The sequence below is a fragment of the Choristoneura fumiferana genome, chromosome 24 (genome assembly GCF_025370935.1).
Source record: "Choristoneura fumiferana chromosome 24, NRCan_CFum_1, whole genome shotgun sequence".
Lineage (NCBI taxonomy): Eukaryota > Metazoa > Arthropoda > Insecta > Lepidoptera > Tortricidae > Choristoneura > Choristoneura fumiferana.
Window position 1 is genome coordinate 1,637,326 of NC_133495.1, and position 21,421 is coordinate 1,658,746.

The 21,421-nt window shown below is 40.3% G+C and overlaps 1 long non-coding RNA gene across 4 annotated transcripts; it reads right to left on the minus strand.

Annotated features, from left to right (window-relative positions):
* Window positions 1-913: 913 nt before the first annotated feature.
* LOC141441771 (uncharacterized) lies at window positions 914-21,180 on the minus strand. 4 transcript variants are annotated; one of them, XR_012452847.1, is made up of 6 exons: window positions 20,738-21,180; window positions 20,594-20,604; window positions 16,741-16,920; window positions 15,460-15,537; window positions 13,463-13,558; window positions 914-4,414 (listed from the first exon to the last, which is right to left on the minus strand). It is a non-coding gene; the product is annotated as an uncharacterized lncRNA (long non-coding RNA). The 4 variants fall into 4 exon arrangements; XR_012452846.1 differs by lacking the exon at window positions 20,594-20,604 and having other exon boundaries at window positions 20,738-21,179; XR_012452845.1 differs by having other exon boundaries at window positions 20,594-21,179.
* Between the last annotated feature and the right edge of the window lie 241 nt (window positions 21,181-21,421).

The window sequence follows — 21,421 nt, forward strand, 5'->3', positions numbered from 1 at the left end:
GCCTACCCCATTTGGGAATACAGGCGTGACGTTTGTGCGTGTGTAATGGGCTATGTTTTGCAGTATTATAGTAGTTTATGCAACTGTATCGTAATAGAGGTCACATGAGTGTTTTAAGGCCTAATTACGTACAGTTGCATACAAATATTTTATCTACATCCATATATTAAATCCTCTATCATGTGTTCCGCGAACCCTTGAGAATGACCTGCATTGCAACGAGTACTAGGTATGTCTGCCCCACGACTTGCGCCCGGTGCGCGCCCGATGACGACGACCTGCGCCTGCTGGTGAACGCCCCGCTGCTGCACCTGTACTGTAACTGTAATGAATGATGTATGAAATCTCATTACGATATAGATTTCTGTATCCCCCGTGCTGTACTGCCGTGGTCATAATAGAATTCAATATCGTAATGATGGTCGTGGCTGTCGTAATCTGTGGTTTTGAACGCATAATGGAGGATATACTATATGGGTGTAGATAAACATACATTTGCAATGAGATTACTGGCTGTAATCAACTACATAAAATAAAAATCTATATTCTTACGCTAGAAAAAGGCGTTTATGCTCTAGCACGTCATGTTTCTGACTCCGTTTAAGTAACTATGAGATAGTCTCACGGTAGATTAATGTTCAAAATTAGATTGTAGCCGATTATTAGTGGCTTCATGTGCATGTCACATCGCGTAGCAACAATTTATAGCAAATTTTCACAATGACAATAATTCTTATTCTAAATATTACCTATTATGCATACACAATATTCGAAAAAGTGTCATCGTCTTTACCGGTTCTTAAAAAACTTTATCATGTATATTATGAACGGCCGTAAAATGTTTTACTTATTTACACACAAAAAATCAAGGAAACATATTTTTAAAGCAGTCTTTGAAATAACATCAACTGTATCAGATAAATCAAAGTTTTATTGTCGTATTTTAACTACAGAAATTTATGTTATGTATGTATGTTTATACCTTCAAAATTTTATTCACATTCCTCTTATAGTTTCCAAGTAAAATGCCTGTGATGTGACAGGGACGAACAATAAGGGTTCCATTTTTGGAATTTTACATTGTTACCGCAACATATTTAGAATAACTAACTAAGAACTAACTAAGATCATATGGACGTAGAGTTCGAAATCTAAACTAATAAAACTAGGGACTGTAGATTTGGCAAACTGATATAAATCTGATAATAATCCAATCATTTGGCAGTTACATCCTGTTCATCCTGGCCAGGGTCATCTCCGTAGAAGGGAATTTCTCAAAAGTTAATGGCAAACACAAAAAAACTACACAGTTGTTTAATTTCAATGACAATGCGTTTTTATAATAGACAACACCTAATGCTGCAGCCAGAGTCGTCTGCTCATGACGGAACTCCTTAAAGCACAAATATGAAATTTTACATGTACGTTCAGTTTTGATGTAGGTATACATGATTTTATGAGACACTAAAATATATAACTAAAAAGATGAAAATAAATTGAAATAAAAAAGTTCTCGGAAACAAGCAATTACTTAAGTTGTTAAGAAAGTTACACTATCCCTGACTGACACAGACTACTTTTTCTCCGAAAAAATGCAAAATTTCCGCGGATAAAAATAATTGAATACAAATCCGGAGTTGATTTTCAAAATTCTTTCAAAGATACAATGCCTCTCATTGACAATTAAGAATGTTATAATAGAACAAAATAGAAATTCATGTCCCGCAGAAACTTTACAATTTCTCGGGATTAAAGTAAAAAAATAGTGTAGCTTTCTATCAGTTAAGTTTTTTTGTAAATCGAACTAAAGATTTACATCTATCCCGCGGGAACTTTGCGATTTCCCTAGATTAAAGAAGCCTGTTTCACATTACAGGGACAGCTGTGTGGCTGTGTACAGAATTAACTTATTCTTATCCCGAGGAAAAATGAAATGAAAGGAAATGCGTAACTATTTTAACATTTTCTAAAATTGCACATTCCATTCCAAAGTTCGCCTTGGGGGAGGCCTATGTTCAGCAGTGGACGTCTTTCGGCTGACATGATGATGATGATTCCAAAGTTGGTACAAATATGATTTTTGAATTACAAAATTTGCACCATCTGTCTGAATCTAAAAAAACGTCTGCCTGTATTTGTATAATTCCATTAATCCTCCGAAAAATCAATCAAACAAAACACGAAAAAAAAAGATCGCAAAAGGTAAATGTATGTTACTCCAAATTTAACGCGAGCGAAGCCGCGGGAAAAAGAATAAGAATAAGAATTTTATAGGGTTCCGGAGCCAAAATCGCAAAAACGGAACCCTTATAGTTTCACCATGTCTGTCTGTCTGTCTGTCAGTCCATGGCTTTGTTCAAGGACTATCAATGCTAGAAAGCTGCAATTTTGCACGGATATATATGAAAACTATGCCGACAAAATGGAACAATAAAAAAAATTAAAAAAATTTTTTAAGGTTACCTCCCATAGACGTAAAGTGGGGGTGATTTATTTTTACTCATCCAACCCTATAGTGTATCGTTGGATAGGTCTTTTAAAACCATCAGGGGTTTGCTAAGACGATTTTTTGATTCAGTGATTTGTTTGCGAAATATTAGCGTCCAATATTAGGGGGATTTGAAAAAAATCAGGATGGTAGTAAGTATATCAAACTTAAAAGGAAAACGGTTAAGTTTTCTTGAGAATCATTAGTAGTTTAAGAGTAAATAGCAGCCTAAGGTATAAAATATACCTAAACTTGGAATATACCGTACAAAATACGAAATCCTTAAAAAATATTACTTAATTTTTTCGTAATGGCTACGGAACCCTATTTCGGGCGTGTCCGACACGCTCTTGGCCAGTTTTTTATTCTACTTGCCGTGTTAGAGCGGTTTCGTATTACTACAATCCGAATCCATGAAAACACCGGAGTAACTGGAGTACAGACGAGTAATCGTAGCACTATTTTTAACCCCCGACGTAAAAAGAGGGGTGTTATAACATTGACCGCTATGTGTGTCTGTATGCGTGTCTATCTGTAGCAACGTAGCTCTTAAACAGGTGGACCGATTTGATTGCAGTTTTTTTTTATTTGAAATCAGGGCGATGGTTCTTAGACATGCTTTTTCAAAATCGGTTCAGCCGTTTTTGTGATTTTGAACTTTGAAGTTACAAAATCGGGCTCGGGAGTTTTGGTGGAATTGGTCGGAAATCGGATTGCGTATACCTTTACGCCTTTGTGTGGAAAAATTTGAAGAAAATCAGGATAGTAAGTATATCAAACTTAGACTGAAAACTATAACGGTTAAGTTTGCTTGAAAATTATTAGTAGTTTAAAAGTAAATAGCAGCCTAAGGTATAAAATTTACCTAAACTTGGAAGATTGCGTATAAAATACGAAAGCCTTCGAAAAATATTACTTAATTTTTTCGTAATGGCTACGGAATCCTATTTACGGCGTGTCCGACACGCTCTTGGCCGGTTTCTTTTTTTTTCGGATTATTCCATAGAAATTGAATGAAAAATTAAAATGTGGACCGTAAGAATTGTTCTTAGTATATAAGTAAATGTGTCTAATGCAAATAATTAATCATGATATCGTAATAATAAAGTAAAAAAATGCGACGTTGCCAGCTCATCATCATCACCCCAGCCTTTATACGTCCCACTGCTGGGCACAGGCCTCCTCTCAGAACAAGAGGGCTACATCCTTGTTCCTCATAACCCTTGCGTATATTTTTATGTACTTTCAGTAGATCAAATAATTTTAAAAATATTTGTAGATAACATATTTTTGAGTTTCCAGTTGTGTAGATATTACTGAAAGGCTTGCTCATGTGTACATATGTTTGATTGATGAATCTGCTCAGATATAAAAGTACCCTTCCATGTACATTTATATTTGAAGCCTTGGTTATGCTCATATATTTGAACTCGACTGTACAAGCTTTGCTTAGTTTGGTACTTGGTCAATTGGTGTCAAGTGTCCCACGATATATTTTTTTTATGCTAATATTTTTATACTGTCGGTTTTATCAATACAATTTGATTTCCCTGCCAAAATTTGGTTTACCTCTTTGCTCCAATTACTTATGCAAACTATATAGTTCGCCAGTTTTTCTGTATCACATGTCAAGAAATTGTAATCCAGGTGTAACGTTATAGCTTGCGGCGGTGTAGCTTATTATAATCCGAGATATTACTTATTAGACAACAGTTTTTAAATTTCATATACAATATTTTCTATCTGTGCAATCTGTATGGTTGAGCATTTCAAAAATTGCAGTTTTTCGTATTTGTGATGCTAGTGCCAATCTGCATTTGAACGAGTTTTCGACTCTTAAAACTTTATTTAATTTCGCTTGCAATTTTGTCAGCTGTTTCTTCGTGGACTCTGCTTCAGAATTCCATTTTTTGTTCTTACGAATTCCTGAAAATTAATAAAATGAATTATTGATTGGAAATGTAAGAAACTGAACTAATTATAATGCATTATATATAATGCTGTATTGGATTAACACTAAGATAAGATCGCATAGCTGATCAACTAGTCAAGTTGGACCTTGCGGAAGGTCCGTCGAGATCGCAACACCATTTTACTCTCTATTCTTATCGCTGATCAGCAAGACACAGCTAGAGGCACAACCAGAGGCATTTCCATCTCAGACTTCTAGGCTGGCAACGTATTAGTATTTTTTTAGCTTTGCTAGTGTACCTATCAGGTGTTACATTTGCAAGTTTTCTTTCAATTGAAATATGACTTAAATCAATTATTATAGTAATAAGATTTTGAGCACAAGTAATACAATACCATACAACTATTTTTATTGAACACCACAAATCAACACAATGTACAAGAAAATCGCTCGCCGCGCATTCGGTAGCGCGTAGTCACGGCCGGGCCGTTACGCCAGCTAGGCCTTAAGCCATAATAATTACAAGAGATGGTGCCACACACCTCTTAGCTGTATGCCAGTAATCAAGTTTTTCGGACGATTAAGTAGGAAATGCTATGGTGTAGGTTGCGGTAACACATGACCCGACAAGTCACTAAATGCAGGTAAACTCTCACTTTTAAAAAGTAATTTTAAACTTGCACTTTGTGAAAAACCTAATCTAATTTGGCGTCATGGGGCATCATCAGAGGAAGCCTTAAGTTTACCTTTTGTATTATTTTTGTGAAAGTATAAATAAAGCTGTCGTCGACACGACAGCCTTGGGATCAATCGGGTAGAAGAAAAAACTCGCAGTTCGGGTAGTGGACTGTATTTCTTCGGGTAATTCGTATCGCGAATCGAAAAATCCGGTATCGATAGCCAAGGTCGTCGGGTGAGCAAGTATAGAGTTCAGTTGGAAAGCCAAGTCGCAGGTTCGAGAGATGGTTCGGGTCCGGGGTCGTCGCAGATATCGTAAGGCTCGCTGGGATATCTTGTTCTAGTCACTCGGATGGCTCGCTGAAGTCGACTAGACTCGCTAGGGGGAGACCGTCGTATTTATACCCGAGCGGCGGGAAGATGGCCTCCACTCAATTGGCGGTAATTCAGGCGGTCTGGTGCGCCCAGCGAGGGTTTCAGAAACCGCATTGAATTATCGCCATTTTCGCTATCGATGTCGGGTTTTATTGATCGCTACTTATAAACTACTGAACTTACTATTTACAAATGAACCTAATTTACTCGGAATCGTGGTGCCCTAGAATTCGGTATGGGCTAGGGTCGCAAAAATCAAATTCAAAAATCTTTATTTCGGGAAACTTAACCTAAAATAAATCAATGAACTAAAACAATTACTTTGCTCACCCGCGACCTGGTATTATCTACTGATATCTACGCTTATGCAACATGTTCGTGTTCATGCGGTTCCTCCACCTCTTCACTGTGGGAGCGCGCATGGGTCACGGCAACCCACACTGCACTGACGCGTTTCGAACTCAACCAGAGCTCAAATTCAGAGCTCCGAACCTAAGACAACAGACTCGCAATGATGCCTTGCCACCTGTTCTTTTTAGTTTTATTTATTTATCATTTTATTTCATGCGCATTTTCTTTTCTGTTCTTAAAATGCAGCCTTATTTACCCGGCTCTAGAGTAAACTTGTTACGCTGTGGGACGGGCGCAGGCTGAAAATCAGCGCTGCAAGTTTCCTTTGCTCGCAGCTTATGCTGAGCCTAGCCCATTACCACCTGCTTATATTTTTGTCTTATTTTCTGTGGCAATAAATGATTATTATTATTATTATTATTAATTAAAACTAACTTACAGTACTAATTTACAATAATCTTAAAGCCTAATTAGAATCTATATAATACAAGCTTAAATGTGGCATTATCTGGGAAAAGGTACCTTGTTGTCGGTTCTAGTTTCCGAGATAATCGCGTTCAAAGTAAAATGTCGAAAAAAATATTAATAAGCAGGGTCTAAATTTTAATTTCACAGAGACACAAGTTTAAATCGATTTTTAGGGTTCCGGAGCCAAAATGGTTAGCAAAACGGAACCCTTATAGTTTCGCCATGTCTGTCTGTCTGTCCATCCGCGGCTTTGCTCAGGGACCATAAATGCTAGAAAGCTGTAATTTTGCACGGATATATAGGTAAACTGCCGACAAAATAGTACAATAAAAAATTAAAAAAAATGTTTATAGGGTACCTCCCATAGACGTAAAGTTTGGGGTGATTTATTATTCTCATCCAACCCTATAGTGTGGGGTACCGTTAGATAGGTCTTTTAAAACATCAGGGGTGTGCTAAGACGATTTTTCGATTCAGTGGTTTGTTTGCGAAATATTCAACTTTAAAGTGCAAATTTTCATTAAAATCGACCGTCCCCCCCCCCTCTAAAATCTAAACCGGTGGAAAAATTTGAAAAAAATCAGAATGGTAGTAAGTATGTCAAACTTTAAAGGAAAACTATAACGGCTAAGTTTGCTTTAGAATTATTAGTAGTTTATGAGTAAATAGTAGCCTAAGGTATAAAATATACCTAAATTTGGAAGATTCCGTACAAAATATAAAATCCTTAGAAAAATATTACTTATTTTTTTCGTAAGGCTACGGAACCCTATTTTGGGCGTGTGCCGCTCTTGAATGCTTTCTGTGCGCTCGCTATCGGTTTAGAAGACGTTTCGGACGTCGGTACTTTGTCGGCGCGTCATCATCATCATCATCCCAGCCTATACGTCCCACTGCTGGGCACAGGCCTCCTCTCAGAATGAGAGAGCTTGGGCAGTAGTTCCCACGCGGGCCCAGTGCGGTGCTTGTCGGCGCGTAAAAAACGTTAATCAGAATCATCATAAAATGCGTTTAATTAAAGTAGGTAGCCAGTTAGGGCCTTATCACACTAACGATTTGCGGGCGAGTTAAAAGCGATGCGAGCGCGCAACGATGTCGCTGCGAGTTCGCTGCGACGAAGACGCCCTTTTATTATTATACGAAAGTCTACAATATGGCGTTTTTGGCACTAAAGCAGCGAACTCGCTACGCGCTCGCAGCAGCGACATCGTGGCGCGCTCGCGGCGATGTCGTTGCTTGCTTGCGGCGAAATCGTTATACGCTCGCAGCGAATTCACTGCACGTTTGCCTCGCTTTCAACTCTCCCACAAATCGCTAGTGTGATAAGGCCCATTTTGACATTTTTTTTCTATTCGACTGGATGGAAAACGAGCAAGTGGGTCTCACCTGATGGTAAGAGATTACCACCGCCCATAGACACCTGCAACACCAGGGGCATTGCAGATGCGTTGCCAACCTAGAGGCCTAAGATGGGATACCTCAAGTGCCAGTAATTTCATCGGCTGTCTTACTCTCCACGCCGAAACACAACAATGCAAGCAAATAGCAGTTTTCACGGCAGGATTTGCGAGCAAGATAGTGGTAGCAATCCGGGCGGACCTTACACAAGGTCCTACCACCTGCTGGTCTTTAGAGGTTGATTTATAATAATAATAATAACGATTAATAGTTACAACTACAAATCAAAAGCATTTTTTTAGATCTTATTTTTAACTATGTCACTAAACATTTTACGTCCGACAATAAGGTACATTTTCAAATACGTTAATCATTTAGTGTTTGTTGAGACAAAATTATAGGTTTTTGGTAAGAGTTTTAAAAGTGTTCTTAAATTAAGACTATTAAAATTAATCGTAAGTTATTAGTCTTTTTTAAATGATATCACTTCATATCACTAAATATTTTACCACCGCTGCACCGACGATAAGGTACCTTTTCAAAAATATTATAGTGATTGTACCAACTTTTTACTAAACTTCACCTTGAATTCTGAGACTGAAAAAACTAGTTTTTTAAGATTTGTTGAGTTGATTTGGTCTCATTTGGCTATGTTTTGACGTACTAAATATAAGCGTTTGTTGATTTTGACTGTTTAATTACATTTGTAAACCACAAAGTTATTTTTGTTAAAGTATTTTTTTTATACATTAAACAACGTTAATTCAAAACGGAGTAGTTCTTATTTAATGTCCAATTACGCATAATATTTTTTCCTTCGATAAAATCCAATGGAAATATACTATAAATAGAAAATTAAGTAAAAAATCCATCAACCTTTTTTTTACTTTATGCACTTTAGCAAGGTAAACTATAGGAAAACAGTTGTCCAATTACAAAATTGTTCTTGAAACCTGAAAGCCCGTACAATCTACTCCTCAAATAGCATGTTATCTATGTAACTTCCAACAACATACTTTTATGGGGTGTATAAGTTTGAATTAAATTTTCTCATAATCACCTTTTCTGGCTTTTGAGTTTCAACAATTTTTTTAAAAATATCTATTAAACCTACATGCATGTTTCTTACATGGTTCGATAGCTAAATGTATGTAGATTATGGGGATATCAATAACTCAATACCGACAACTAGGTACCTTTTCCCAGATAACGCCACAAATCTAATTAGAAACTACTTAAAACTACAGCGTCGCGTGGCCGTCCGCAACAATTCCCCCCGCCGCATCCGCAGCGGAGGCTTCTTCTTCAGTCGGGAGAACAGCCAGCCGCGTCGTTGGCTGCCGGAACACGCCGCCCGTCGTGCGCACGTCCGCGCTCCGGACGCCACCATCCGGTCCGGGGAAGACAGCTTCTATGACCCCGCGCGACCGCACGTTCCAGGGCAGGTTGGCGTCTGATCCGATGGCGCAGCGCATAGTCGCGCAGCGCTGGCAGCCACTCGGTGTAGGCGGCGCGCAGCTCGGTGTCGGCCTCGCGGAAACATGCAGCGTTATCGCTGTACATGAGCCGGGGCCACCCGCGACGAGCCGCCAAGCGCCGCAGCCAGCGCCATGATGGCGGAGTCGGTGGAGAGGTTGACCACCGTCTCGAGATGGACGGCGCGCGTCGTAAGGCACGTGAACAGCGCCACCCATCTCTTCTCGTGCCGCCGTCCGATGGTGAGGGGGCCGAAATAATCGACCCCGCAGTTGGTGAAGGGCCGGCAGTGCGGCTCGATCCGAGCCCGCGGCAGGTCGCTCATCGCTGGAGGTCGGGCTGTCGCGCGTCGCAAGGCGCACGTGCGGCAGACGCGCGCCACCTTCTTAACGGTGGAGCGCAGATGGAGCACCCACAGCCGGTGCCGCAGGTCATTGACCACCCGCTCGTTGGATGAGTGGGCGGCGTCGCGGTGCGCCCTCTCGATCAGAAGGCGTGTCGCCCATCAAGAATGCCGGGCCTCTTCTCTAGGCCCGGCACCGGCGCGGCGTTGATTCGCCCGCGCATCCGCAGCAGGCCGTCCTCCAGGACGGGGTCGAGCGCGTAAGGGCGGCTCCTCTTCGGTAGCCTCTCCCCGCTTTGGAGGAGGCGAAGTCGTTCGTCTGGCACCTCCGTTGGTAGAGGTGCTCCTCTCGTCGCACTAAGTCGATAGTTCGCTTTTTACAGCGCGGTTCGGTGGCTCGAATGAGTTTTTCGAAACTCGAAAATCGCAAAATCTCTGGTAGCTGTCCACTCGCGGTGACTTGCCACTCGCACTGTTATCGCTTGCACTCACCAATAAGCTGGCTTCTCGCATTGTCGGAGGTTCCTGCGGCCACTGGTTCTCTGGCAGGCGCAGAAAATCGTGCCTGGTGAACTACCGGTCGGTGGCGGCGATCTCGGGAGTACTGTCCGCTCGCGTAGCGTCGTCAGCCGGGATCGCTTGGGTCGGTACCCAGCGCCACTGCTCGGGCTGGGTCAGTTCGGCTATCTCGCTGAGCAAATGGCGTGTAGCGTTTGGCGTCGTCCCGTATCCACGACAACACCGTTCGTGAATCGCTCCACCGGACGACGCGCTCCAACTGAAGTCGCTGTTTAGCGACGATCGTAGCCGCCAGGCGGGCCCCGATGAGGGCCGCCTGCAGCTCCATCCGCGGGATGCTGTTGCCGCAGGGGGGCGACCTTGGCTCTTCCAGCCACCAAAGTCGTCGTAACCGCCCATGCGGCGTCGGTCGTTTGCAGGTAGTTCGCTACGGCGTAGGCGCTCTCGCTCGCGTCTACGAACGCGTGGAGCTCGTAGTGGCCGAGCGCGTAGCTCCGGTTCAGGCGTAGCGCTGCTATGGCCGGCAAGCCGCGCGCCCACCGGATGAACGCGCCGCCGTCCTCGGCGTCCAGACGAAACAGACGAAAAGATTTTCGATATTGAAGAGAAGTACAATAAACAGAATGATAGAGTGTACGCTAGGAGTTCTGAAGAGTATTCTCTGATCTTATTACGGACCAACTGAGGTTCATTTTTGCGAAAAAGGGGTCAAAATCAGTGCGAAAGTGTACCAAGAGACGGTTTTGGATAAGCATGTCAAAGATCTGCCCAACACGCTATTTTCAGGACATAATTTTGTGTTCCAGCCGGATTCTGCGCCAGCACACAAAGCCAAGACCACTCAAGCCTGGTTTGACCGTCAAAAAATCGACTTTATAAAACACGAAGATTGGCCTTCCTCCAGTCCGGACCTTAATCCTCTGGACTTTAAAATTTGGCAGGTCTTAGAGGGGAAGGTCTGTGCTAAACCCCATAAAAATTTGGAGAGCCTGAAGTAATATTTAAGAAAAGCAGTCGCTGAAATAGACATGAAAATGGTGCGTGCTGCGATAGACGACTGGCTGCGCCGATTAAGGGCCTGTATTAAAAACAAAGGAAGTCATTTTGAATAATTTTAAATAATTTTAATTTTTTATTAAATGTACTTTAAAATGGTATATAATTTATTCAAAACTGATTGGTACTTTTGTTTTGATCCTTATTTTCATTTGTGACAGAACTTTGGGACTGACTACGTAGTTATTTGGGCAAATAAGATTTAGGAGAAATATCTACTGGTGAAATACCGATACGTAGATTAGCCGAATAATTAAGGCTGGGAATATACGTCAGATTTTTCGATAAGTACGTCTTTGATTGCAGTAGGTGGGGCCCTCCAGCAGGAAGTCACTGAGACAGCGGCCCTGGCTTCGGCTCCGCCGCGTCAAACACCAGGCGCAGCTTGCCGGGCTTATTGACGTTCCTCACCGCGAAGTGCGGCAGGACCCAGGCGCGTGGGTCGAATACCTCTTCGCCGCTCGCGGGCTCGGCGTAGTTCTTCGCGAACAGATTCAGAACGGCTCACTCGCCCACGGCACATTTTTAGAAGCACTTTGGACCCGTCGTTGTCCTCGCGCACTGTTGCCACAGATTGTTCGTCCGCGGTCGGCGCCTGCCCACCCGGAGGCGGCGCCGATTTCGATGTTGATGGCCGTTCCGGGGGCGGCACGCGGTCGCGATCGTCGACGGTTTGGAGTTGCAGCAGCGGATGGCGCACGTGGCGGCACCAGTCGACGCGGCAGGTGACGCGGCGGTGCTGCCGGTCGAGGCACCGGAAGCAGACCCGGTTGTCGCGTGCCCACCGCCAGCGCTCGTTCACCGCCATCTGCGCGACCCATTTGCAGCGCGGAGTTGGATGGCCGCCTCCGCAGGCGAGGCAATTGCGCGCGTCCTGCGCCTCAGTGGTTTAGATCGGTCGCTGGATCGGCTTCGCTGGTTTGGCAGGCGTCGGTCGGGCCACCTCTCGTCGGGACGGCTGCGGCGGCGGCGGACTTCGTACCCCCTGAAGTGTAAGCGTATCGGAGGGCACGGTCCACCTCGCGCATGAGAAAGCGCGAAAGTACCATGATCTGCGGCTCCATCGTGGTTATCTGCTCGGCCGCGTAGTCGCCGAAGCGTGCCCGGAGATGCTGGCTCAGCTTCTCCATGACATTCCGCGCGAGCAGGGGGCTGGCGAGGTAGCCCTGCTGCTCAATGGACCCCAGCACTGTCACTATGGTCTGCAACTTCACCGCGAATGTGTTGATCTCGGTGGTGGTCGATCCCAAGCGCGGCAGCTTCTTTAAGTCGTCCAAGGCTTTTGATGCCAGGACCTCTGGACGTCCGTAACACTGCCGCTGGGTCTGCATCACCGCCTCGGGGTTGGCGGCAGTGTGCAGCAGCGACTCCACTACTTCGCGTGCGGGGCCGCGCAAACATGAGCGCAGCCGCGCCATGTTATCGTTTGGCGTGAAGCTGTACGCCTTCGACGATTCGTTGTAAGCCGCCTGGAACGGCAGCCACTCCCTCGCCGCATCGGAGAAGGAAGGCAGCTCGTACACTTGGCGCGGTGGTGGACGCACCCGCGCCATCTTTTCCAGTGCCTCGGCGAGCTTCTCGATGCCTCGCTGGTGGCGAACGGCGCCGCTTGTGTTCGGGTGGTGGCGGAGATAGGCACCGCTTCGGCTCCGGTTTAGGCGCCTGTTGAGGCGTCGGTTGCTACGCCATGCTGCGCCGGAACCAATCAGCCCGCCGAGGTGCGCATCAACGGAGAAGTAGCCCATTCATATCGCAGTCGTCGCATTTATTATTCGGTATGGGCTAGTGTCGCAAAAATCAACTTCAAAAATCATTATTTCGGGAAACTTAACCTAATTAAAGCTAAATTACAGTACTAATATACAATAATCTTAAAATCTAATTAGAATCTATATAATTGAAGCTTAAGGGGCTGTTTCACCATCCATTGATTAGCGTTAACCGACGGTTAAATGTGATGCCGTCTCCGTTTATTCTAACACAACAAATAGAGACATCACATCTAACCGTCAGTTAACACTAATCAACGGGTGGTGAAACAGCCTCTAAATCTAATTAGAAACTAATTAAAACTACAGCGTCGCGTGGTTGTCCGCAACAAAAGCAGAGGGTCGTGGGTTCCAGCCCAGCTCCGAGTTCTTCGGAATTTATATGCGGAATTACATTTGTAATTTACCATGAGCTCTTTGGTGAAGGCAAACATCGTGAGGAACACTGCACACTCCTGCGAAGAAATTCAATGGCGTGTGTGAAGTTCTCAATCCGCACTAGGCCTGCGTGAGAACTATAGCCCAAGCTCACTCATTGTGAGAGGAGGCCTGTGCCCAGCAGTACGGCGTAAATAGGCTGATGATAACGATAAATAAATAAATAAATATGTGGGTGACCAGTTGCTTACCTGAAGTTCTAGGCTTTGGAATATCAATGGTGATACCAGCTGTCTTGTTCAAGGAAGCAATTCCAGCAGCTATTTCTCCAGTTGGAACCTGTACACCTGCAATCCCCAAATATATAATTATAATATTATATGAAAACAGCTATTTGTATAGAATGCTATAAATTGGGGATCAAGCAGTTGCAAAATTTCGTTTCAAGATCTTATACAATTCTTTACACCTCAATGACTGATTGAGTGAGTAGAAATGTTGGACAACGTAAAGAGAACTTAATTCAAATCTACAATACATACTTTCACTCATATAGTAATGTATGTATGTATGTAAAGCTCTTTATTGTACAGAAAATTTAATTTTAATTCAATTTCATTTTTTTTATTCAATTCAAACTACACATACAATTTTTTTTTTTCAAAAATGGTGGTACTTTACAATAAATTACACTGACTCCTACACTAGCCAAGGCCTGTTCTGTAGGTAACCAATTTGTATGTTGGTTAACAAAACTGAGGCGGAAAGTTAATACATTTTACCATATTAATTGTTAAACCATCTAGACTATTATTATTATAAAATTATATTAGTGAACAAAGGTATTCAAAAATTAAATTTAGCACTAGTTGTAAATGAGGTACTTTCTAAAATTTAATCGAAATTATGGTGATGGTGTGTGTGTGTGTGTGTGTGTGTGTGTGTGTGTGTGTGTGTGTGTGTGTGTGTGTGTGTGTGCGTGCGTGCGTGCGTGCGTGCGTGCGTGCGTGCGTGCGTGCGTGCGTGCGTGCGTGTGTGTGTGTGTGTGTGGCAAAATCATCCCTAACAGGGATCTCTTCCAGTTGACATTGAGTTTCAGTTAAATTCTTGTGTTTAGATGACCAGATGGACTAGTGGTTAGAGAACCTGACTACGAAGCTTGAGGTCCCGGGTTCGATTCCCGTGTCGGGGCAGATATTTGTATGAAAAATACGAATGTTTGTTCTCGGGTCTTGGGTGTTTAATATGTATTTAAGTATGTATCTATATCTACATAATTATATTTATCCGTTGCTTAGTTACCCATACCACAAGCTTTGCTAAGCTTACTTTGGGACTAGGTCAATTGGTGTGAATTGTCCCGTGATATTTATTATTATTATTATTATTGTGTATCAATTTTTTTGTTTATCTTATGCTGGTTTCCGAATAAACACTATAGTTGGCAAAAGAGCTTTTACTAAAAATTGCATTTTTACAAGCTTTTATTTAGTTTCACCTACTCCCGTTGTCTGTCTCTGTCTGTAGTCAAATCTTGCAAGTATAATTTGACCAACTTCCAGTAGTCAGATTGACTTGAAATTTGGAATACTTATATAAATCGCGTGACAACACAATAATCTGGTAGTAACATCCTAGTAGTCCAGCCAGGATTGTCTCTGCAGGGCGGAACTCTTCAACGGTTAATAGCATCGACTTGAAATTTGGTATACAAATGTAATTTGGGTGACAATGCAAGTACAGTCAACAAAAAGAACAGTCAGCGTAAAAAGCTTGTATTCAAAATGAAATTTTTATGGTTAGGTTATTAATAGAAAACTTATTTGTTTTCGAGGTATGGTACATACCCTAAAAAGTAATATACATATATTTTTTTAATATAGTAGTTAAATATAAATGTATTGTGTCCTGTATTGGCTGTCACATATCTTGCTTGTCACAAACATAAACCTAATTATTTATACTAATTACTTATTTAGATTAATTGGAAAAAAATTAGTTTGCCAAAACTAGTCAGTCTCCCATGTTGTCATGAGGCAATTAAAATTTTACTAACAGAAGTGAAAATGGTAAATTATGCAAATCCGTGTAATTCAAATACAGGCACCCAACAGAATGCACACATTTTCATCAATAATAGTGTATTCCAAAATTGATTTGCTTGGTTCGCATACACATAACTGTATCTACTTACATCACCCACTTCAATATAAGTCTGTTTAAATAAACAACAGTCGCATGAAATTACCTGCAGTGCTTGTTGTAGGCAAATCTGTATTAAAGGTGTCTATTGTCCTTGCAGCAGATACTTCAATTTGAGTTGAACCTGTAATTACAAACAATAAAGTTGTTAGAATCTGGCCAGCAAAAGCTGTCCACGCATTTTTTACCAAACTTTAATCTGGTGTCATTTTAGAAGACTGTCAAAATTGACATATTGACATTCCACATCAAATTTGTTAAATAATAAATAAATAAATTCTAACCCGGCTTAGATAGTTTCGATATTTCTGCTCTAAGAAATAAATAAATTATTTTTTGTTCAATTCAACCTACCATTCTCAAAATGCAAAATTTTATAAGATTATATTATAATTAAAATGTTAGAAGACTATATTCAATGCCAATCTGGTCAAAATGGTCCAAAATTGATGCGTCTGGACTGTACATAAATGGACACTGACAAAAGTCATAAAATTGACCAAGGGACTCCTAAAGTACATCATCAACTTTCACACATTACTATAATTAATGTTGGTGTAGCTTGAAGTCTCGAAGTATAATTTAAGATCTGGAAAATTTTAATAATATCTAAGTATCAACATTGTTTAAACAGTGTACAGCAAGAGTTGTCAGCCACATTTCTTTTTAATTTGCCGCAGTTTGTCTGGTACAGCTTTCGTTGGCCAATATAAGTCCATCATCATCGTCAGCTCCAGCATATATACAATATGTATATCACACCACTGGCCACAGGCTTCCTCACTGATAGAGGGAGGGCCCAGTGCCCAGTGCAAGTTGGGAACTTCACACATACCACTGATCACAAGTGCGTGCAGGTTTCCTCACCATGTATTCTTTCACCAAAAAGCTTATGGTTAATGTTATTTCACACATAAATCCGAAAAACTAAGAGGTTTGAATCAACAACAGGTGGTAGGACCTTGTGCAAGGTCCACCCAGAGTTCTATACCACCTTCTTGCTCGCTAATCCTGCCATGAAGCAGCAGTGCTTGCACTGTTGTGTTTCGGCGTGGAGAGTAAAACAGCCGGTGAAATAACTGGCACTTGAGGTATCCCATCTTAGGCCTCTCGGTTGGCAACGCATCTGCAATACCCCTGGCGTTGCAGATGTTTATGGGCGGTGGTGATCTCTTACCATCAGGAGACCCACTTGCTTGTTTGCTATCCAGTCAAAAAAAAAACAACAACAACATTCTGCTTGTGAGGTCATAGGTCAACTACCAGACTACCCACCTACCACCTGCGTATCATTATAAATGCAAAGTATTTCTTTATATATACATACCTGGTAAGTTAAGCACGGGTATTGCAGCTTTGCTCAATCTCTGTTTATCATAACAATATTTTTTTTTGTTGTTGACTCACTGTCCTATTCTTGAAAATGTATGTCATCGAACATTCTGACCCCACATTCGAAATCTGTCTATTTCCTTGGCTGGATCCGGAAACACATGAAAACTTACACCTATAAATAAAAATAAATATGTTACTCTTTTTTCAGATTCGTGTAAAGCACAATTGCGCACTTGTTCTTATATGTGCACTTGTGTTTTATCCTCATGAAACAAATTTGCACTTGTGCTTCAAAAGGGATAAAACCGGCCAAGAGCGTGTCGGACACGCCCAAAATAGGGTTCCGTAGCCATTACGAAAATATTTAGTAATATTTTTCTAAGGATTTCGTATTTTATACGGAATCTTCCAAGTTTAGGTATATTTTATACCTTAGGCTGCTATTTACTCTTAAACTACTAATAATTCTCAAGCAAACTTGCCGTTATAGTTTTCCTTTTAAGTTTGATATACTTACTACGGTTGTGAATTTTAATGAAAACGCCCTATTTTAATGACAATTTGCACTTTAAAGTTGAATATTTCGCAAACAAATCACTGAATTGAAAAATTGTCTTAGCAAACCAGTAGGGTTTTAAAAGACCTATCCAACGATACCCCCACACTAAAGGGTTAGGATGAGAAAAAAAATCACCCCCACTTTACGTCTATGGGAGGTACCCTAAAAAAAATTTAATTTACAGCTTTCTAGCATTGATAGTCCCTGGGCAAAGCCGCGGACGGACGGACGGACGGACGGACGGACGGACGGACGGACAGACGACAGACAGACAGACAGACAGACAGACAGACAGACAGACAGACAGACAGACAGACAGACAGACAGACAGACAGACAGACAGACAGACAGACAGACAGACAGACAGACAGACAGACAGACAGACAGACAGACAGACAGACAGACAGACAGACAGACAGACAGACAGGACAGACAGACAGATGACAGACAGACAGACAGACAGACAGACAGACAGACAGACAGACAGACAGACAGACAGACAGACAGACAGACAGACAGACAGAAATAAGGGTTCCGTTTTTGCCATTTTGGGTCCGGAACCCTAAAAACCGAACCCTTAAATGATCACTATACAATGATCTGTCTGTCTTTTAAGATCCTTTTTCATCAGGGACATAGGGCTCTAAGCATAATTTTCCACACGGGACAATCTTCAATGTGGAGGTAGCATGCCGAAATTAATATCAATACTCAAACCTGGTGTGCAGTACCTTGAAGCTCTGTAAAAAATTAACCTTCGAAATCAACCCAAACAAAATATACCCTCATTAAAAAAGGTGTTTCCATACAAATTACCTACAAGTTGTCCTAAAACTTGAAATTTGGTATAAAGGTAGCTTTTATAGCAGTCAATCAAAAAAATCTGAAAATCTTAATTTGCTGTATTTTTGTTACATCTTAATTTTTACACTTAGAATTTTTTACCAAAATTAAGGCATGATGGCACATATTTTAAATGATGTTATCAAATAGAGTAAGTTAAAAGAAGCGTATTTTACTTGAAGAACTTTTCTCTGTAATCAAAAATGGCCGAAATAAAGGTACCCAGTGTTAAATTTTTTGCAAGGAGCCGGGGACTTGGAAATTTTTTGGCAAAAAGAAGTCATGATGACACATGTTTTCAATGATGTTATCAAATAGAGTACGTTAAAATAAGCGTATTTTACTTGAACAACTTTTCTCTGTAATCAAAAATGGCTGAGATAAAGGTACCCAAGGTTTTAAATTTTTTGCAAGGAGCCGGGGACTTGGAAATTTTTGGCAAAAAGAAGTCATGATGACATATATTTTAAATGATGTTACTGTATAGAATACGTTAAAATAAGCGTATTTTGTTAGACAAATTTTTCTCTGTAATTAAAAATAGCCGAGATATAGGGACCCAAAGTTTGAAATTTAGGTACAAGCAAAGCGAGCAGTGGTTAGTATGAATTGTGTCCACAACGCACGAGCCGAGCCGAGCGAGCGAAGCAAGCGTACCGCGGCAGCGGCCGGCGAATTGCCAGAACTGAATTAAGCCGTTAATCGTAGCTATTGTTGAAATGAAATGAAATAATTTATTTTGCTTTAGACAAGGTAATAAATGGTTTTATAAAAATGTGTTAAGGTGCAGTGACACATGTAACCAAAAACACTGGCATGAAAACATTAACTTATTAAATAAGTTCACTAAAAAGACAATTAATTTTGTAATATAAATAAATAATCTAAATTGAATAATAGTTATTAATTTATAGATCAATGTAACCCTGTGATAATGTCAATTATTATTTTAAATATTCTTTAATTAAATAAAATGCTTTGTCTTTAAGCCACTGATATAATTTAAATCTGAATTTACTCCTGGGCAACTCAGCTATGCTCTTAGGCAACTTATTAAATATTCGTATTGCCATTGGAAAACAGTTTCTGCAATACAAGTGTGTGTTAGTTTTAGGATAAATTAGTTTATTTGGGTATCTGGTATTAAAATGGCACACTTGCTGTTTTGTTTTAGTGCTTTGGATGTAATTTGACAGTTACATATTTCAAAAATATATAAACAAGGGACTATCAGTAAATTCAACCGTTCAAACAGTGGTTTACAAGTAGTTAGAGGGAGGACATTACATATGCTACTTATACATTATTTTGGACCAATAAATACCCTATTAATGTCTACTGAATTTCCCCACAATAGTATACATATGTTAATATTGATCCAACGTAGCCATGGTATGCATTTAGTGCTGTTTGTTCATTTGCAATTTTTGTAAGCCGCCAGTGTATAAGCAAAACAATTTATTTTATTTACTATACTCTGAACATGCGGTTTCCATGAACACTTATTATCTATATTAAATTATACCTAGAAATCGTGCTTCGTTTGATTCTCTCATTATTTGATTATCATAATGATACAGTGATATTTTCAAAATAAGCCTTTCCATTTCGAAATTGTACATATGTAGTTTTATTTAAATTAACATTCAAATTGCTGTCCTTTTACCAGTTTATTATGATATAAACAGTTTTATTTATTTCAGTATTGTAAGTTTATTTATTTTTACCTGTTATGATGATTGAAATGTCATCAGCAATGTTTGATTAAAATATAAGTTGAATGCTAATTTTCTTTCTTCTACTTCTATCTCATCTGTAGTTGGTCACAGTGAAAAGTACCCCTTTTAAAAGATGCTCATTTTAACATACTCTAATTATAACAATTATTTAAAATAGGGTTTATACTCACATAGAAAATAACATTGTTTTGAATTTTAAGTCCTGGCTCCATAGTAATTTTACTTGAAAATTTTCTGTCCAAAATATGGCTATGTCTTTTTTGATTCCTGTTTTTACGCGTTTCAAGCAATAAAAAAAATGTGTGGTTCCCCGCTTTGGTATAGTCTGACCAACTTTTCGTACATAATCTTCGGTGCGCGAGTCCAACTCGCACTCGGTTAGTTTTTTTATATTTTATTGAGGCTTTGGTACACATGATCAGCCTTATTGGGAGAGAGACTCCAGGCCAAAGAGTATTGTAATGTATAGGAATCTCCAGGCATAATAATGATGTGATACGATGGCTGTGACGCCAAAAACATTGATCAAAATAAAAAATCCTCTCAACAACGGTTAATGATTAATTATTAACCTTTTAAATACACTTAGAATGTATAACTAGCGATATAATTCGCCTTTGCCAAGCTTATAGTTCAATATTTCACGAGACTGAAAACTCAATCTTACAATTGGAAAACTATTTTATTAGAATGGTTTTATTTACCTTTTCCACTTCTTGTCATGCATCCCGGCACGCAGCAAACGAGAATACATATTTTAACAAATACGTTAGTAGTGAAATAATTAAATCAAATTCTATCTCGTCTCGACAAAAAATCGAAGGAGCCGAAGGCTCAAGTCGGCTCACCTCAACGAATTAATGGAGGAAGCACTAAAACACTTTAATTAATTAACAATTCACTCAAATAAAGGCAACGAAAGGTTGGAAAAACTGTAACAACAAGTTTTCTTTAAAACTGCCGACCGACATTTTGTATTTTTTACCGAAGGGAAAAGCAATGGCGGAATCGACAGATACGGTAAAGTAGGTACGATTAGGTAAGCAATGTTACTAGTAAAATGTTCTCTGTTCTTTACAAATTGCTTGAGAAAGTTTAATGAATCTTTGAATAAAATGTTTAATTATTAAGAATGAATGTTTAATATGATATAAAAACATATTGATGTACTTTCACTTATATTTTGGTTATGGCAAGAAAGCAGAATTTATAGGTAAGTTATTTTAACAAGGAGCGCTAGATTTCGCTAGCTTCTATGCAAATTGAGGAACCTGCATACTATTGAGAAGAGACCATAGCGTGCCTGTTATTTACATAATTTCCCTCAGTTATACATTTGCCTCATAATTAAGAAACTATGGTGACACTACACATTGAATTAAACGGAATGGTATTAATAACAAGGTACAAAGTGTTTCGGACCTAAAGAAATTTTATTTTAATCCTGTGCACTAGCGCTCAAAAGCAAAATGTTTGATGTATGTAAAAATATTTTAAAGCAAAATGTTTTATAAAAATATTTTTATTATGGT